Source organism: Stylophora pistillata, chromosome 1 (assembly GCF_964205215.1).
Source record: "Stylophora pistillata chromosome 1, jaStyPist1.2, whole genome shotgun sequence".
NCBI classification, from domain to species: Eukaryota; Metazoa; Cnidaria; class Anthozoa; order Scleractinia; family Pocilloporidae; genus Stylophora; species Stylophora pistillata.
The window spans coordinates 28,173,667-28,189,103 of NC_142519.1; the positions used below are offsets into that span (position 1 = coordinate 28,173,667).

Sequence of the window (15,437 nt, forward strand, 5' to 3'; positions counted from 1 at the left end):
CCGCCAAAATATAATCAAGTAGCATCTCGTGTAAAAAATCGAGGAGCAAACGAAAATGCTAAGTTCCGTTACTTTTAAATGAAATTTTGATTCGACTTTGTCCATCTCTTAGCCAATTTGTTTCTTTCTTTTTGAAATCTTCAATTCTTTGCACGAGATGATGAGTGGAATTTGTGGACGAAACAGCATCATGGCAAACTATAGAGTCCAATTAGTAATATAAAATTTATCGCCAAATGGTCATCAATTTGTAAAGTTACGTTTGCTTTTTCTCTAGTGTACAGCTTGCCATGATGCTTTTTCGGAACAAATGATCTTTAACTTCGTCAGTTTACGATTGTAACACAGGATATAGGTTGTATAAGCACCGAAACAAGACTACACTGAATTTATCAATTCAAAATTGTTTTTTAAAATTCAAATGAAAGAAAAAACTTACTTATTGGATCATACTCTGAATTTAATTTCGCCACGTGAGCGAAGACATTTTACAATCAGACTTTTGATGTACCATAGTAGCAAGTCTATCAATTGTTAGAGTAATCTATTTCAATTTTATTTTAGCTATGTAGGCTCCATGTCTAATAAACCAAATTCGAGAGGCAAGTCGAGCGAACCTTTTTAATTTGATTTTTGGCTCCAAGGTACTTACAGCAATTTCCTTCAGCGAGATTTGTTCAATTTTTCTTTTATTGCAATTAAAAACTGAACTTTAAGATGAAAAATTCACATTTTTGTCAACTTTTTTGCTGTACTCCTGTGTTACACCGACTGACTACAGAAAAGATCTTACTTCCACTTAAAATAAATTAACTACGCTATATTTTAAAACCAAATGCCTGGTCTTTAAAACAACCAATGTTTGTTTTGTGGATTAGCCAGAAAACTATTTTTAATAAAACAACTTTATATAAAAACCATGGGATAGTGTAGTCCTAAGAAGGACTGTTGTCGGTAGTGGTGACTGACGTTTCGACAACCTGTGCGGAAGTCATCATCAGAGTCAAGTGAATAGTTGTTCTTAGTCTGGTTCGTAGAAACTGATTGGTCAGTATTGGCTACAAGACTCAAGTGGCAGGAGTCGGTCGTGATAGGTCAGTTTCGACCCGTCGGAAAGTTGGTCGTTCTCTTCGTTTGTAAAGTTAATGTTGTGAAGTAGCTGACACCTGTTGAGGGGAGTCTGTTCTAAGTTAATAAACCAGCTTTTCCGAGTCAAACTATGAAAGTAGGTTAGGCGTTGTGCAGGGTCCCAGTCAACAGTGTGGTTTGTAAGTCGATGATGTTCAGCAATGTAACTGTTTACATCACCTTTCTCGTTGCCCGCGGGCGACTACACTATCACATGTTACCCTCCCCTCCCCTCCCCGGTTCAGACCATTTACTGTTTTACCAGTTAAAAGAGAACGGTTGCAGTCTATATATAAAAAAGAACTAATTTTTCTGAGCGACGATACAATACACTCATTTTCATCCATAAACTTTAATTTGTACCCAACTACTTTGCCTCTTTGGTTCGCCGTTCGTTTTCGTAAAATCAATGTGTTTTTTTTTCTCAACTTTTGAATTCATAACAAGAAAATATATTCATCATCATCAATATTCGAAAAAATTCAACAAGAAAACATCGTATAGCTGATATGATTTAGAAAACAATGCAATTTGCATTCCCGATTCGCACGTTTGTTGAGAAAAATTATCGAGGCTGAACAAAATTCCAAATCATTGCACGAGTAGAAAATGATTTAGCTTCTTATTTTTTCTGTTCGTACGAGACAAGTATGCTTGTTTGTCAATAGTCGTATTTCATATGCACTGGTAAAAGTTTGCTCGTACATTCAGATTGATTTTCGCTTAATCTGTGAATGATTTTTCGGCGATTTGCAAAACAAGTAAATACGTTCATTTCTATCGTATGGACTATTGATTTGAAACATGAAAATCTTTATTTCTTTGACAAAGGAGTCGATTTAAACTGGTTTATATCTAGGCAAATCTCAACTAAATCAATTTTCGAAAAAGCTCGTGACCAGGCATTACAGTTTTAAACCACAACACTATCAAAATAAAACGGAACTCAGATGATGACACAAAGTTGCATATAAAAAAATCTAAGATGGCACTCGGTGATTTTTTTTGCTCCATGCATGGAAAACAAATGTTTTCTTTTCTGAACAAAACTTGTTAAATAACTTTAATTCAGGTCATGCCGAGATTGAATTTTCAGTTGGATCAATGTGTTTTGGAGCCATTCGTGTTTTCCGATCGTCCAGTGAGAGTAGTCCTAAAAAAAGGACTGTTCTGTGCGAGTCGAAAATTGCAATTTTCGTTCGTAAAACTGATTAATCAGTACTGCAATTAAGTGGCTGTCAGACTCAACAGCGTTCGACGGTTGATAAGTCAGTTTTGATCAGTGGGTAGGGTCGGTCAGGTTAGTTTGTTTTGTTTGTTCTGTCTGTGCCCATGTTTACTTTCTTTTAAAGGTGCCAGTAGTTGTTGTCATCGGTTGAGGAGAGTCTAATCTAAGTTGGTAAACTAGCTTTTAACGTCAGTCGCTGAAGATTGTTGATGCAATACAAGACTAACACAGAGTGGCGAACTGGTTATTGATACAGTCGTATTGTTAGTCGATGGCGTTCAGCAATGTGATCTTTGACGATTGAAATTGATCCAACTTATTAATATATTTTAATTTTAGATTTCACTCGGTCTTCACTTTAAGTGCCACCTTAACAAATCTCAACTTTGTGCGACATCAACTGAAATACAACTGCGAAACAAATTGTAAAGCAAAATCAAAAATGAGCGATCAGTGCTTTGAAATAAACTGACAATTTTAGATCCAGCTTTCCGCAGCCAGGTTTAAATAAATTTCCAATTGTGCTTTTGGTTAATTTGACGAAGCGAGATAATCTGAGACAAACTGGACCAAATTATAGCTAGTGGTTCTCAGTTCATCAAAAGATCGCTCGAGGTCTGCTTAACAATCCGTTACACAACATACTATTCCAAAAATGGTGGCGTGTACACAAATATTCACCTAGGCCATGAAATCACGTTTTATCCATTCCATGTCCATTGATGGAATAATAAAGACTTCTTACAGTAACAGGACATTTAGAGAGCCACCATTTTTGCTACTGTTACGTAATAATTTCAAAGTTCTTATCTTTGCAATATTCACTGAAAGTTCAGTGATTCTAATGTCTTCTCTTGACCAGAAACTTTATCCTTCCATTCTTCTGATATCTTTGCTTTTCCTGAAAATACAATTTTGAAGGTGATCAGGTAATGGTACTTTCTGAATTTATAATACGCTTATAATGTCTTTGCTCTAAAAAAAAAAATAGATGACTATGTATTCACAATGGTACCAAGGCCACCAAATTGTTTGGTAGACGAGCCGTCAAACATCCACGTGGCTACAGAATGAAGTACCACGTGAATTGTAACGTAAAAACTCTCTTTCATTTAGCAGCCTTCCAAAATATATAAACCAATTCTCTTGACATTTTTCTATAACTGTAAGCTCTACTCTTCTCGAAGCCAACAAACTGTAATTCATTCGAACCACGATTTAATACGCCACTCAGACCAAGCAACCGACTCGCGTTAACTCGTTTAACTGAGATGATGCCACTCGCTAATTAAGCTTTTTGAAGAAGTATTTGGCAAAGAAAATGCTCACCTTTGGTTGTAGTAACAGAAGACGGGATGTCGTTGCTCTTCTTTCCTGGTCTAGCGCTTTCATCCTTCCAGAGTTCAACTTTATCTTCGGCACTACAGACGGCACGCCTTCCCTCTCCGACGGACGGTGTGGTTTGCTGAAAATTCTACATATTCTTATTAATATGGATTAACAACTGCAGCCAATAATCTGCTGAAACGTCACTGAATACGTGCAGAGATTTATTTGCCCGCCCGCTCTCGCTAATGAGAAATCAAGATAAATAAGAGGCTTTGTGTGTGACGAATTCATACTTGGAAAAAAGGAATAAAATATGTGTAACTGCATTGTAAAAATGCTCATGTCTTCATTGTATAAATAGCTGACTAAAGCAAGCAATGAAGAAGACACATTGCTGTTTACTAAAGGTAGCGTACGATAAAAAGAACGCAAATATGAAGATGGTGCAATTAGTGTTTCCCTTAAAGAAAAGAGAAACATCACTGGTATACATCGAACGCTTTCTTAATCCTTGTAAAGGAAAACGAGATTTAAAGAACACAAAGTAAAGAGAAGGCATCATTGATTCACCGCGCAGTGAGCGTAATAGGAACGATTGGAAAAGAGATCGCGCAGTTGATCCCTCAAGGAAGGATGCTAAATGATGCAAGGGAGAGGGGAGAGAATAACTCGATTAGAGGGGGGGGGGCGGCAAGGGGAGTGGTGATAAATATTGAAAGGCTCTTTGAAATTTTCAAGTAACCTGGGGGGGAGGGGAAGTGGTGATAAAAAATTGAAACGTTATTTGAAATTCTATAGTAACCTATGAAAGATTACATCACAAATTTGATATGAATTTTCAACATCCGTTATTCTTCAAAACCTTGTCGTTTCCGATGTCGGTGCACTGATCCCAGATCTCAACCGTTTCTAACTCGTGGATACGCGAAGCCAACCGAAACGGTGGACGTTAAATGTCATATCCAAATTTGACTCCACCCATTCGCATTGCCTTCATCAAACACACGCGTGAACAGTCTGCGTGGTACACACGAGCGAACGGAGGTGAGTGGCGAGTGCGATGCGTGGGTTTCATTAACGAATGATTTAAAACAGTAAAATTCCATTTGTTTAAATTTTAATCTGAGAGCGCTTGTCCCATATGCAGCAAAGTCATCGTCTTGAGAGAGAGGGGGGGGAGGTCGGATGATTTTGGTTGTGTCACGGTGAAATTTACCTGATTTTCCCGCCCCCCCCTCACTGGTAGTTCATTGACAGCATATTTTCTGTAGTCCCACCTTTATATTCTGTTGACGACGACTGATCCCCTCCTTTACCCCTTGAAAATCATGTGATCCTCTCCAAAATCCTCCGATTGATCCCTAAGCACAAAAGAAAGAGAGAAAAACGGAAATGTTTAACTGATAAGAGGAGAAATTAGCACTAGAAAATGTTCTAAGGTAAGCATTAGTAAATATTTTTCTGGGAGTAAAAAGAAAATTGTTAACAAAGAAAAGCGAAATACGGGAATTCGAACTTGGGACTACACAATTGCCAAGCAGGTGTCGATTACACATCGCTATAGGCTCATTTGCAATATTTGTTGGGAGAAAATAACATTTTTGACCGAGCTAGTGTAGTCCACTTGGCTATGTTAGCGGACTCAAGTGATCTTTCTTACGGAATGGAATTTAAAGATTTTAACAACGGAGACTTTAAAGAAACTATTAAGAATTAAAATCAGCTATAATAATAAGTTGTTTGGTGCCTGACAGGCGCTTTGAACAGCTTAGCACCAAACACCCCATTAGTACGGCTGATTTTTATTCTTAATAGTTTGTCGGAAGCCATTGTTATTAGTCTGGAGAATGACAATCAAAGAGCTGCGTGACTTTGTGAATCTTGTACAAGTTAGCCGATGTTTTAACTTTGTTTTTTCGTTGTAGTGTTTGACTTTCTCATTCTTATTGCTATCCTTGCTCTTTAACAATTCGTTGAGTGAATTCTTCTGAAAGCGACGTTTTTCATGTAATCAAAGGTTTTCTCCTATTTCCTTATCTCTCGCACAAGACAGCTAAAAATATCATTATGCAACTCCGATAAAACGTTTCCTTCCAATCCCGGCACCCACCTTGTCGGGTAGTCGTTATTTGGTCTCGTCACGCAACAGGCTCTTTACCTGACGACGTGACGAGGTCAAACAGCAGCTGGAAAGCAGGTTATTCCCAGCGCAAATCCAGCCGCATTTCAAAGGAACCATTTCTAGAATTATTTCCAATGCGTAGGTGAATGAATAACCAGACAGCATGTTCCCGAAACTAAGTTTAATATCTTAAGCTGATAAAAGAGATTTCGAGCAAGCATTACATATTCATTGCGTCCTTTTCGTCTTCCCGAAAATTAACGCAAAGACTGCAATTTTTACAAGTCTATAGAGGGAGTCATGGGAGATGAGAGTAATTATTATCTAGGGTCTAGCTGATCAAAGGACAGATTACGCTATCCAAAGTATAAATGACTATCCAGTGGATAAGCTTCAACAAAATGCACTGCGCTTTCCACCGGATGGAGATTTACCCAATAGCATTATCCACCTTTCGAACAGCCGGGTTGGGTGAGTGTACCTGTATGCCACAGTTAAATGAAACGAATTATATTGGCGTGTTTTATCAAATGATAAGAACGGTCTAAGAATTCTCGCCCTATGGGGTTCAGTTTAAAATGCATGCGTTTTGATGTCATATTGTGTATCATTATGTTTTACTGTGACTCATTCGAAGTTCTTTCTTCATCTCTTTACAGATTTCATGAAGTATGACTGATCCATTCAACATTTTGAATTTCTCCTCCAATTCTACGCCGATACTTTCTCGGGCCTTATTTTCTTCTTTATTTCGTCTTGGAATCTGAAGTAATAAAAACTTCATAAACCAAAAAAACTACAAATTTCTTCCTTTGTACCAATTCTTCCTCCAACTGGCTTTTATCTCTCCATTCCTTGAAACAACTGAATAAAATGCAATCCTAAGCGTCAGCACGATAATCACGAAACAATTGAATAAAATGTAACCCTTCGCATGCACAAGGTACTAACAAAACAATTGAATAAAATGTAATCCTTCGCATGCGCAAGATACTAACAAAACAATTGAATAAAATGTAATCCTAAGCCTGTGCAAGAGAGTAACGAAACATTCAAACGAAATGTAATCCTTAGTGTGCCAAAGATACTAAAGCAACAATCCAATGAAATGTAATCCTTGCCATTCGCAAGATACTAAAGGAACAATCCGATGAAATGTCACTCAAGCGTGCGTTGGATATTAATAAACAATCCACTAAACTGTAATCCTTAGCGTGCGCAAGATAACAAAGTAAAAATCAAATGAAGTGTTGTCACCCTAAGCATGCACAGAATACTAACGAAACGATCGAATAAAATGTAATCCTTAGCGTGCGCAAGATATATATACTAAAGAGACAATCGAAATCCTTGGTGTGCGCGTGATAATAACGAAACAAGTGAATGAAATCTGATCCCACGGGTGCGCAAGATACTAACGAAACGATCGAATGAAACGTAATGCTTAGTGTGCGATAGAAAGTAACGAAAGAATCTGAACGAAATGTAATTGCAAGTGTGCGCGAGAAACTAACGAAACAATGAAATCACATTCAATCCCAAGCGTGCCTGAGGCACTAACGAAACAATCGAATGAAATGTAATCCTAAGTGTGCGCGATATACTAAAGAAATAAGCGCATGAAATGTAATCATAAATGTGCTTGATTGCTGACGAAATAATCAAATGAAAGTTTTCGGAAATCCTACGTGCCCGCGAGATACTAACGAAACAGTCAAAGTCTGTGCAAATAACTAAAAATATTAAAGAAACAATCGAATGAAATGTAATCCTTAGCGTGCGCAAGATACTAACCAAACAATCGAATGAAATGTAATCCTAAGCGTGCACAAGATAGTAACGAAACTATCGAATGAAAGTTAATCCTTCGCGTGCGCAACATACTAAAGAAACAGTGTAATCCTTAGTGTGCCCTTGATACTATGAAACAATCGAATGAACTGTAGACCTTAGCGTGCGCAAGATTATAAAGAAACATTCGAATGAACTGCAATCTAAAGCGTTCGCAAGATAATAACGAAACAATCAAATTTAATGTAATCGTTAGCTTGCCGAAGATGCTAACGACGCTATTCAATGAAATGTTATCTTAAGGGTGCACAAAATACTAAAGAAAAAATGAAATGAAATGTAATCCTTAGTGTGTGCAAGATACTAAAGCAATAAGAAATGTAATTCTTAGAATGCTCAAGATGCTAACCAAACAATCAAATTAAATGGAAACCTTAGCGTGCGCAAGATACTAAAGAAACAATCGAATGAAATGTAATCCCAAGCGTGCACAAGATACTAACCCAAAACAGGGAACTGTTATCGTGCGCAAGATACTAACAAAGTAATCGAATGAAATGTAATCCTAATCGTGCGCAAAATACTGAGGCAATAAAAAATGAAGTTTTAAGATACTAACGAAAAAATCAACGGAAATATAATCCCAAGCACGCGCTAGATGCTAACGAAACAATGGAATAAAATGTAATCTTTAGCGTGCACAACATACTAACAAAACTATCGAAATAATTACAATATCTAACGTCCGCTTCAAACTAAAGAAGCAATGGAATAAAATTAAATGTAATCTTTACCGTGCACCAGGTACTAAGAAAATAATAGAATATAATTTAATTTTGAGTGAGTGTTTGATAATTGCGGAACTAGCAAATGAAATGTAATTCTTAACGTGCACAAACTACTAGCCAAACTATCGAATAAAACGTAATTAGCGTTGGCTACATACTAAACAAACAATCGAATAAAACGTAGTTCTTCGCCAGTACAGGACAGCGGTACAGTAGTTGTTGGCATGCGTGGTCTTGGGCCCGCGCGGTTCTACTTGCGCCAGAGAGCCCGTTCGTCCTGTATTCATTTTGCCCGTTCAATAAAAGTCAGTTGTGTTACGAGCCGTGTCGTCGGCGTACGCGCTTGACATGAACGAAAAAAAAAAGGGAAAAAGAATTGTTGGCAGGTGCTAAGTACTAACGGGAAAACTGAATGCAATGTAATCGTTAGCGTGCGCAAGATATCGTAAAAAATAGTGAATAAAATAGCATCCTTTGCGTTTACAACTTACTAACGAAACAATCGAATGAATGTAACTCTATGCGTACGCAACAAGCTAAGAGACTATTAAATAAAATTTAATTCTCAGCGTGCGAAAGGTACTAACGAAAAAAATGAAATGAAATTCTTAGCGTGCGAAAGATACTAACGAACGATCGAACGAAATGTAAATCTTAGCGAAAAAAACGAAGCCATCGAATGAAATGTAATCCGAAGCGGGTGTTAGATACTAATGAAACAATTAAATACTAATGTAACAACTAATACTAATGAAACATGGGGAAATGAAACATTAGATACTAATGAAACATCGGTGCGTGGCTCGACACTGTCATGTCCACGAACAAACAAATAAACAGCATATGTTAGTCTGCTTTTTACCACCTGCGCAACATTGCTCAAATCAGTAAACAGATCTCTTGCCGTCACTGTGAAACTTTGATCCACGCATTCGTGACATCCAAGATTAACCATTATAATACACTACTCTCAGGTCTTAGGCAGGATCAAGTCCGAAAACTCCATTGTGTCCAATATTCAGCAGCCCGACTTCTAACAGGCTCACGTAAACACGAGCACATTACACCTGCGCTAAGAGATCTGCATTGGTTACCTGTTCATGAGCGTATTCGTTTTAAAATTTTACTAATGACTTTTAAATGTCTTAATCAACTAGCGCCATCATATCTAAGTGACCTCTTAACTCACTATAGACCATCAAGGACATTACGTTCGTCTGATAAAAAGAACTACTGTCACAGCCCCGCTGCCAACTGAAAACATATGGGGAGCGATCTTTTTCCTTCACTGCCCCAAAACTGTGGAATATCCTCCCTTTAAAAGTATAAAACGTTGCAAGTCAACAGAATCTTGTAAATCTACTCTTAAGACGTACCTTTTTAGAAATTAGTAAGAATCTTTAACTGTTTTTTGGGCTTTTTTCTTAATGTTATATCATTCATTGTTGTAAAGTGCTGTTGGTTCAGCAGAGAAACAGCGCTATATAAGAAGATTATTATTATTATTATATTAAATGAGTGTAATACTCAGCGTGTACAAGATACTAAAGAAACAATCAAAAGAATGTAATTCTTAGCGTGCGTAAGTTACTAACGAAAGAATCGAATGAAATGTAATCCTAGGCATGCACTAGATCCTAAAGAAATAATCAAATGAAATGTTTCCCTCAACGGGCGGAAGATACTAAAGAAACTATCGGATGAAATGTAATCGATAACCAGCATATGATACTAACAATTAAATGCAAGGTAAACCTAAGTGTGCACTTTATACTACAGAAATAATCAAATGAAATATAATACTTACGAGCGCAGGATACCAAAGAAACAATCCAATAAACTGTAATCTTTGGCGTGCGCAGGATACTAAGGATACTAATCAAATGAAATGTATCCCCTAATGTGCGTAAGATACTAAAAAAACCATCGAATGAAATGTAATCCTTACTGTGCGCAAGATACTTGCGAAACAATCAAATGAAATGTAATCCTTAGTGTACGCAGGATACTAACGAAAAATGGATTAAAATGTAATCCTAGCCGTGCCCAACATAGTAACGAAACAATCGAATAAAATGTAATCCTGGGCATGCGCTAGATACTAAAGAAACAATCCAATGAAATGAATCGTTAGCCCGAGCATGATACTAACGAAACAATCAAATGGAATGCAAACCTAAGCTTGCCCTATATACTACAGAAGCAATCGAATGAAATGCAATCCTCAGTGAGTGCAAGATACTAAAGTAACAATGCAATGAAATGTAATCCTTAGCGTGCGAAAGATACTAAAGAACAATCGAAAGAAATGTAGTCCTTAGTGTGCTTAAGATGCTAAAGAAACAATCGAATGAAATGCAATCCTTAGCGTGTGTAAGATACTAAAGAAACAATCAAATTATGTTTAATCTTTCGCGTGTGCAAGATACTAGAGAAACAATCCAATGAAATGTAATCCTTACTGTGCGCAAGATACAACGAAACTATCGAGTAAATTTTAATCCTAAGCGTGCCTTAGATACAAACGAAACAGTCGAATGAAATGTTATACTTAGTGTGCGCAAGATAGTAACGAAACAATCGAATGAAATGTAATACTTAGCGTGCAGAAGCACGAAACAATCAAATGGAATGCAAACCTAAGCATGCGCTACATACTTAAGAGAAAATCGAACGAAATTTAATCCAAACCCTGTCCAAGATACTAACGAAACGATCCAATGGAATGCGTGCGCAAGATAGTAAAAAAACAATATAATCCTTAGTGTGCGGAAGATACTACAGGAACAATCGAATACAATGTAGTTCTTAGTGTGCACAAGATACTAAAAAACAATCAAAAGAAATGTAGTCCTTTGCCTGCGCAAGATACTTACGACACTAACGTAATCCTTTGCGTACTGAAGAATCAATGGAAACAAATGCAATTCATTTGTGTGCGTAAGATACTGAAGAAACAATCTAATGAAATGTAACCCTAAGCGTGCACGTAATACTAACGAAACTATCCAATGAAATGTATTCCTATGCGTGCGCAAGATACCAACAAAAGAATGGAATGAAATGTAATCGCTAACGTAAGCTGGATACTAGAGAAACAATCGAATGAAATGCAACCCTACACGTGCGCAAGATACTAACGCAATAAAGATTGTAATTTTTGGCGCACTCAAGATACTACCCAAACAATGGAATAAAATTTAACCCAAGTGCGCGCAAGATACTAACGACACTATTGGCTTAAATGTAATCCTAAGCGTGTTCAAGATAGTAACAAAACAATCGAATGAAATGTAATCCTTAACGCGTGCAAGATAATAACGAGACAATCCAGTGAAATGTACTCCTTAGTGTGCGCAAGATACCAACAAAACAGTGGAAGGAATTGTAATCCCCAGCGTGCCCAAGATAGTGAGTAAACGAAAATATCCAATCAATTGTAATCCTTAGCGTGTGCAAGATATTAACGAAACAATCAAATGAACTGTAATCCTTACCGTGCGCAAAATACTAAAGAAACAATGCAATGAAATGTAATCCTTAGTGTACGCAATATACTAAAAGAAAATCGAAAGAAACGTGATCCTAAGCGTGAGCAAAGTTCTCAAGAAACAATCCAATGAAATGTAATCCTAAGCGTGCCCTTGCTACTAAAAAAAAAACAGGCGAATGAAATGTAATCCTTAGTGAACGCTTGATACTAACAAAAAAAATCGAATGATATTTAATCCTTAGCGCGCGCAAGATACCAACGAAACCATCGAATGAATTGAAATCCTTAGCGTGGACAAGATACTAACAAAACAACCCAGTGAAATGTAATCCTTAGCGAGTGCAAGATACTGACGAAACCATCGAATGAATTGTTATCCTTAGCGTGCGCAAGATACTTAGTAAAAAAAACTATCCAATGAATTGTAATCCTTACCGTGCGCAAAATACTAACAAAACTATCGTATGAAATGTACTCCTAAGTCTGCAAAAGATACTAAAGAAACAATTCAATGAAATGTAATCCTTAGCTTACGCAAGATACTAAAGAAACAACCAAATGAAATGTAATCCTTCCCAGGAGCAAAATACTGAAAAGATAAACCAATAAAATGTAATCCTTGGCGTCCACAAGATACTAAAGAAACAATCGGGTGAAATGTAATCCTTAACGTGCGGATGATACGAAAAAAACAGTTTAATGAATTGTAATACTTAGCGTGCGCAATATAGTAAAGAAACAATCCAATGAAATGTAACCCTTAGTGTGCGCAAGATAGTAAAGAAACAATGTAGGAAATGTAATCCTTAGTGTGCGCAAGATACTAGAAAAAAATCGAATGTAATGTAATCCTTTGCGCACACAACATACTGAAGAAACAGTCGTACTAAAGAAAGTACTTCAGAAAAAATCGAAAGAAATGTAATATTTAGCGAGTGCAGGACGCTAAAGAAACAATCGAATTAATTGTAATCCTTAGCGTGCGGAAGATACTAAAGAAACTATCGAATGAAATGTAACCCTTAGCGTGTGCAAGATACTATAAAAACAATGCAATGAAAGTTAATCCTTAGTGTACGCAAGATACTGAAAAAAAAATCAAATGAATTGTAATCCTTGGTGTGTGCAAGATACTAAAGAAACAATTGAATGAATGGTGATCCTTAGCGTGCGCAAAATACTCAGAAAACTATCGTATAAAATATAATCCTGAGCGCGCGAAAGATACAAAAGAAATAATCCAATGAAATGCAATCTTAAGCGTTCTCAAGATACTGTCGAAACAATAGAATCAAATATAATCCTTAGCGTGCGTAAGATACTAACGAAACACCGGAATGAAATGTAACCGTAAGTTTGCGCAAGATACTAATGAAACAGTCCGATGAAATGTAATCTTAGGCATGCGCTAGATACCAAAGAAACAATCAAATGAAATGTAACCCTGATCGTGGGGAAAATCGAATGAAAAGTAATCGATAGCCCGGGCATGATACTAACGAAACAATCAAATGTAAGGTAAATCTAAGCGTGCACGATATACTACAAAAACAATCAAATGAAATGTAATCCTTAGGGAGGGCAAGAAAAAAAAGAAACAATCCAGTGAAATGTAATCCTTAGCGCGTGCAAGATACTAACCAAACAATCGAATGAATTTTAATCCTTACTGTGCGCAAGATACTAAAGAAACAATCGAATGAAATGCAATCCTTAGTGTGCGCAAGATTCTAAAAAGAAATCTAATAAAATGTAATCCTTTCTGTGCAAGATACTAAAGCAATACAAACTGTAATTCTTAGTATACTCAAGATACTAACCTAAGAATGGAGTGAAATGTAACCCTAAGTGTGCACAAGATACAAACGACACCATCGATTGAAATGTAATGCTAAGCTTGCTCAAGATAGTGACGAAACAATCGATTGAAATGTAATCCTTAGCGTGCGCAAGATACTTAAAAAGCAATGGAATAAATTGCAACTCTTAGCGTACGGAGGATAAAAAGAAACAATGCGATGAAATGGAATCCTTAGCGCGCACAACATACTAAAGAAACAATCGAATGAAATGTAATCCTAAGTGTGCCCTTGCTACTAAAAAAGCAGGCGAATGAAATGTAATCCTTGATATTAACGCTTGATACTAACGAAAAAATCGAATGAAATTTAATCCTTAGGGTGTGCAAGATACCGACTAAACAATCAATTGAATTGTAATCCTTAGCGTGCGCAAGATACTAACGAAATAATCCAGTGAAATGTAATCCTTAGCGTACGCAAGAGACTAACGAAACAATCGAATGAATTGTAATCCTTAGCGTGTGCAAGATACTAACGAAACAATCAAATGAATTGTAATCCTTAGCGTACGCAAAATACTAACAAAACTATCGTATGAAATAAAATCTTAAAGATGCAAAAGATACTAAAGAAACAATCCAATGAAATTTAACCCTTACCGTGCGCAAGATACTAAAGAAACAAGGCAATGAGATGCAATCCTTAGTCTGCGCAAAATACTTAGGAAACTCGAATTGTAATCCTTAGTGTGTGCAGGGTACTATTGAAACAGTCGGTTGAATCGTAATCCTTAACGTGCGCAAGATACTAACAAAACTATCGTATGAAATGTAATCCTAAACATGCGCAAGATACTAACGCAATAAAAATTGTATTTCTCAGCGTCCTCAAGATACTAACCAAACAATCGAATGAAATGCAACCCTAAGTGTGTGCAATGTGGTAACGACACCATCAAACGACATGTAATTCTAAGCATGCTCAAGATAGTAACGAAACAATTGAATGAAATGTAATCCTTAGCGTGCACAAGATACTATCGAAACAATGGAATAAAATGTAATCCTTAGCGTGCGGAGGATACGAAAGAATCAATGCGATGAAATGTAATCCTTAGTGTGCGCAAGATACCAGAGAAACAATCCAATGAAATGTAACCCTTAGCGTGCGCAAAATACTGAAGAAACAATGCCATGAAATGTAATCGTTAGTGTGCGCCAGATACTTAAAGGAAAATCGAATGAAATGTAACCCTAGGCTTGCGCTAGCTAATAAAGAAACAGACGAATGAAATGTAATCCTTAGAGAGTGCTTGATGCTAACGGAAACTTCGAGTGAAATCTAATCCTTAGCGCGCGCAAGATACCAAGGAAACAATCGAACGAATTGTAATATTTAGCGTGCGCTTGATACTAACGAAACAATCCAGTGTAATGTAATCCTTAGCGTGTGCAAGAGACTAACGAAACAATCGAATGAATTGTAATCCTTAGCGTGCGCAAGATATTAAGTAAACGAAACTATCGAATGAATTGCAATTCTTTGCGTGTGCAGGATATTAACGAAACAATCAAATGAATTATAATCCTTAGCGTGCACAAACTACTAACAAAACTATGGTAGGAAATGTAGTCCTAAGGGTGCACAAGATAATAAAGAAACAATCCAATGAAATGTAATCTTAAGCGTGCTCAAGATACTAACGAAACAATCGACTCAAATGTAATCTTTGGCTTGCGAAAGATACTAAAGAAAT

General features: G+C 36.8%; 1 long non-coding RNA gene across 1 annotated transcript; it reads right to left on the reverse strand.

The window, feature by feature from the left end:
• Positions 1-84: 84 nt before the first annotated feature.
• Positions 85-11,417, reverse strand: LOC111322743 (uncharacterized). Its single transcript, XR_015990219.1, has 4 exons — positions 11,263-11,417; positions 4,963-5,046; positions 3,686-3,830; positions 85-3,257 (listed from the first exon to the last, which is right to left on the reverse strand). It is a non-coding gene; the product is annotated as an uncharacterized LOC111322743 (long non-coding RNA).
• Between the last annotated feature and the right edge of the window lie 4,020 nt (positions 11,418-15,437).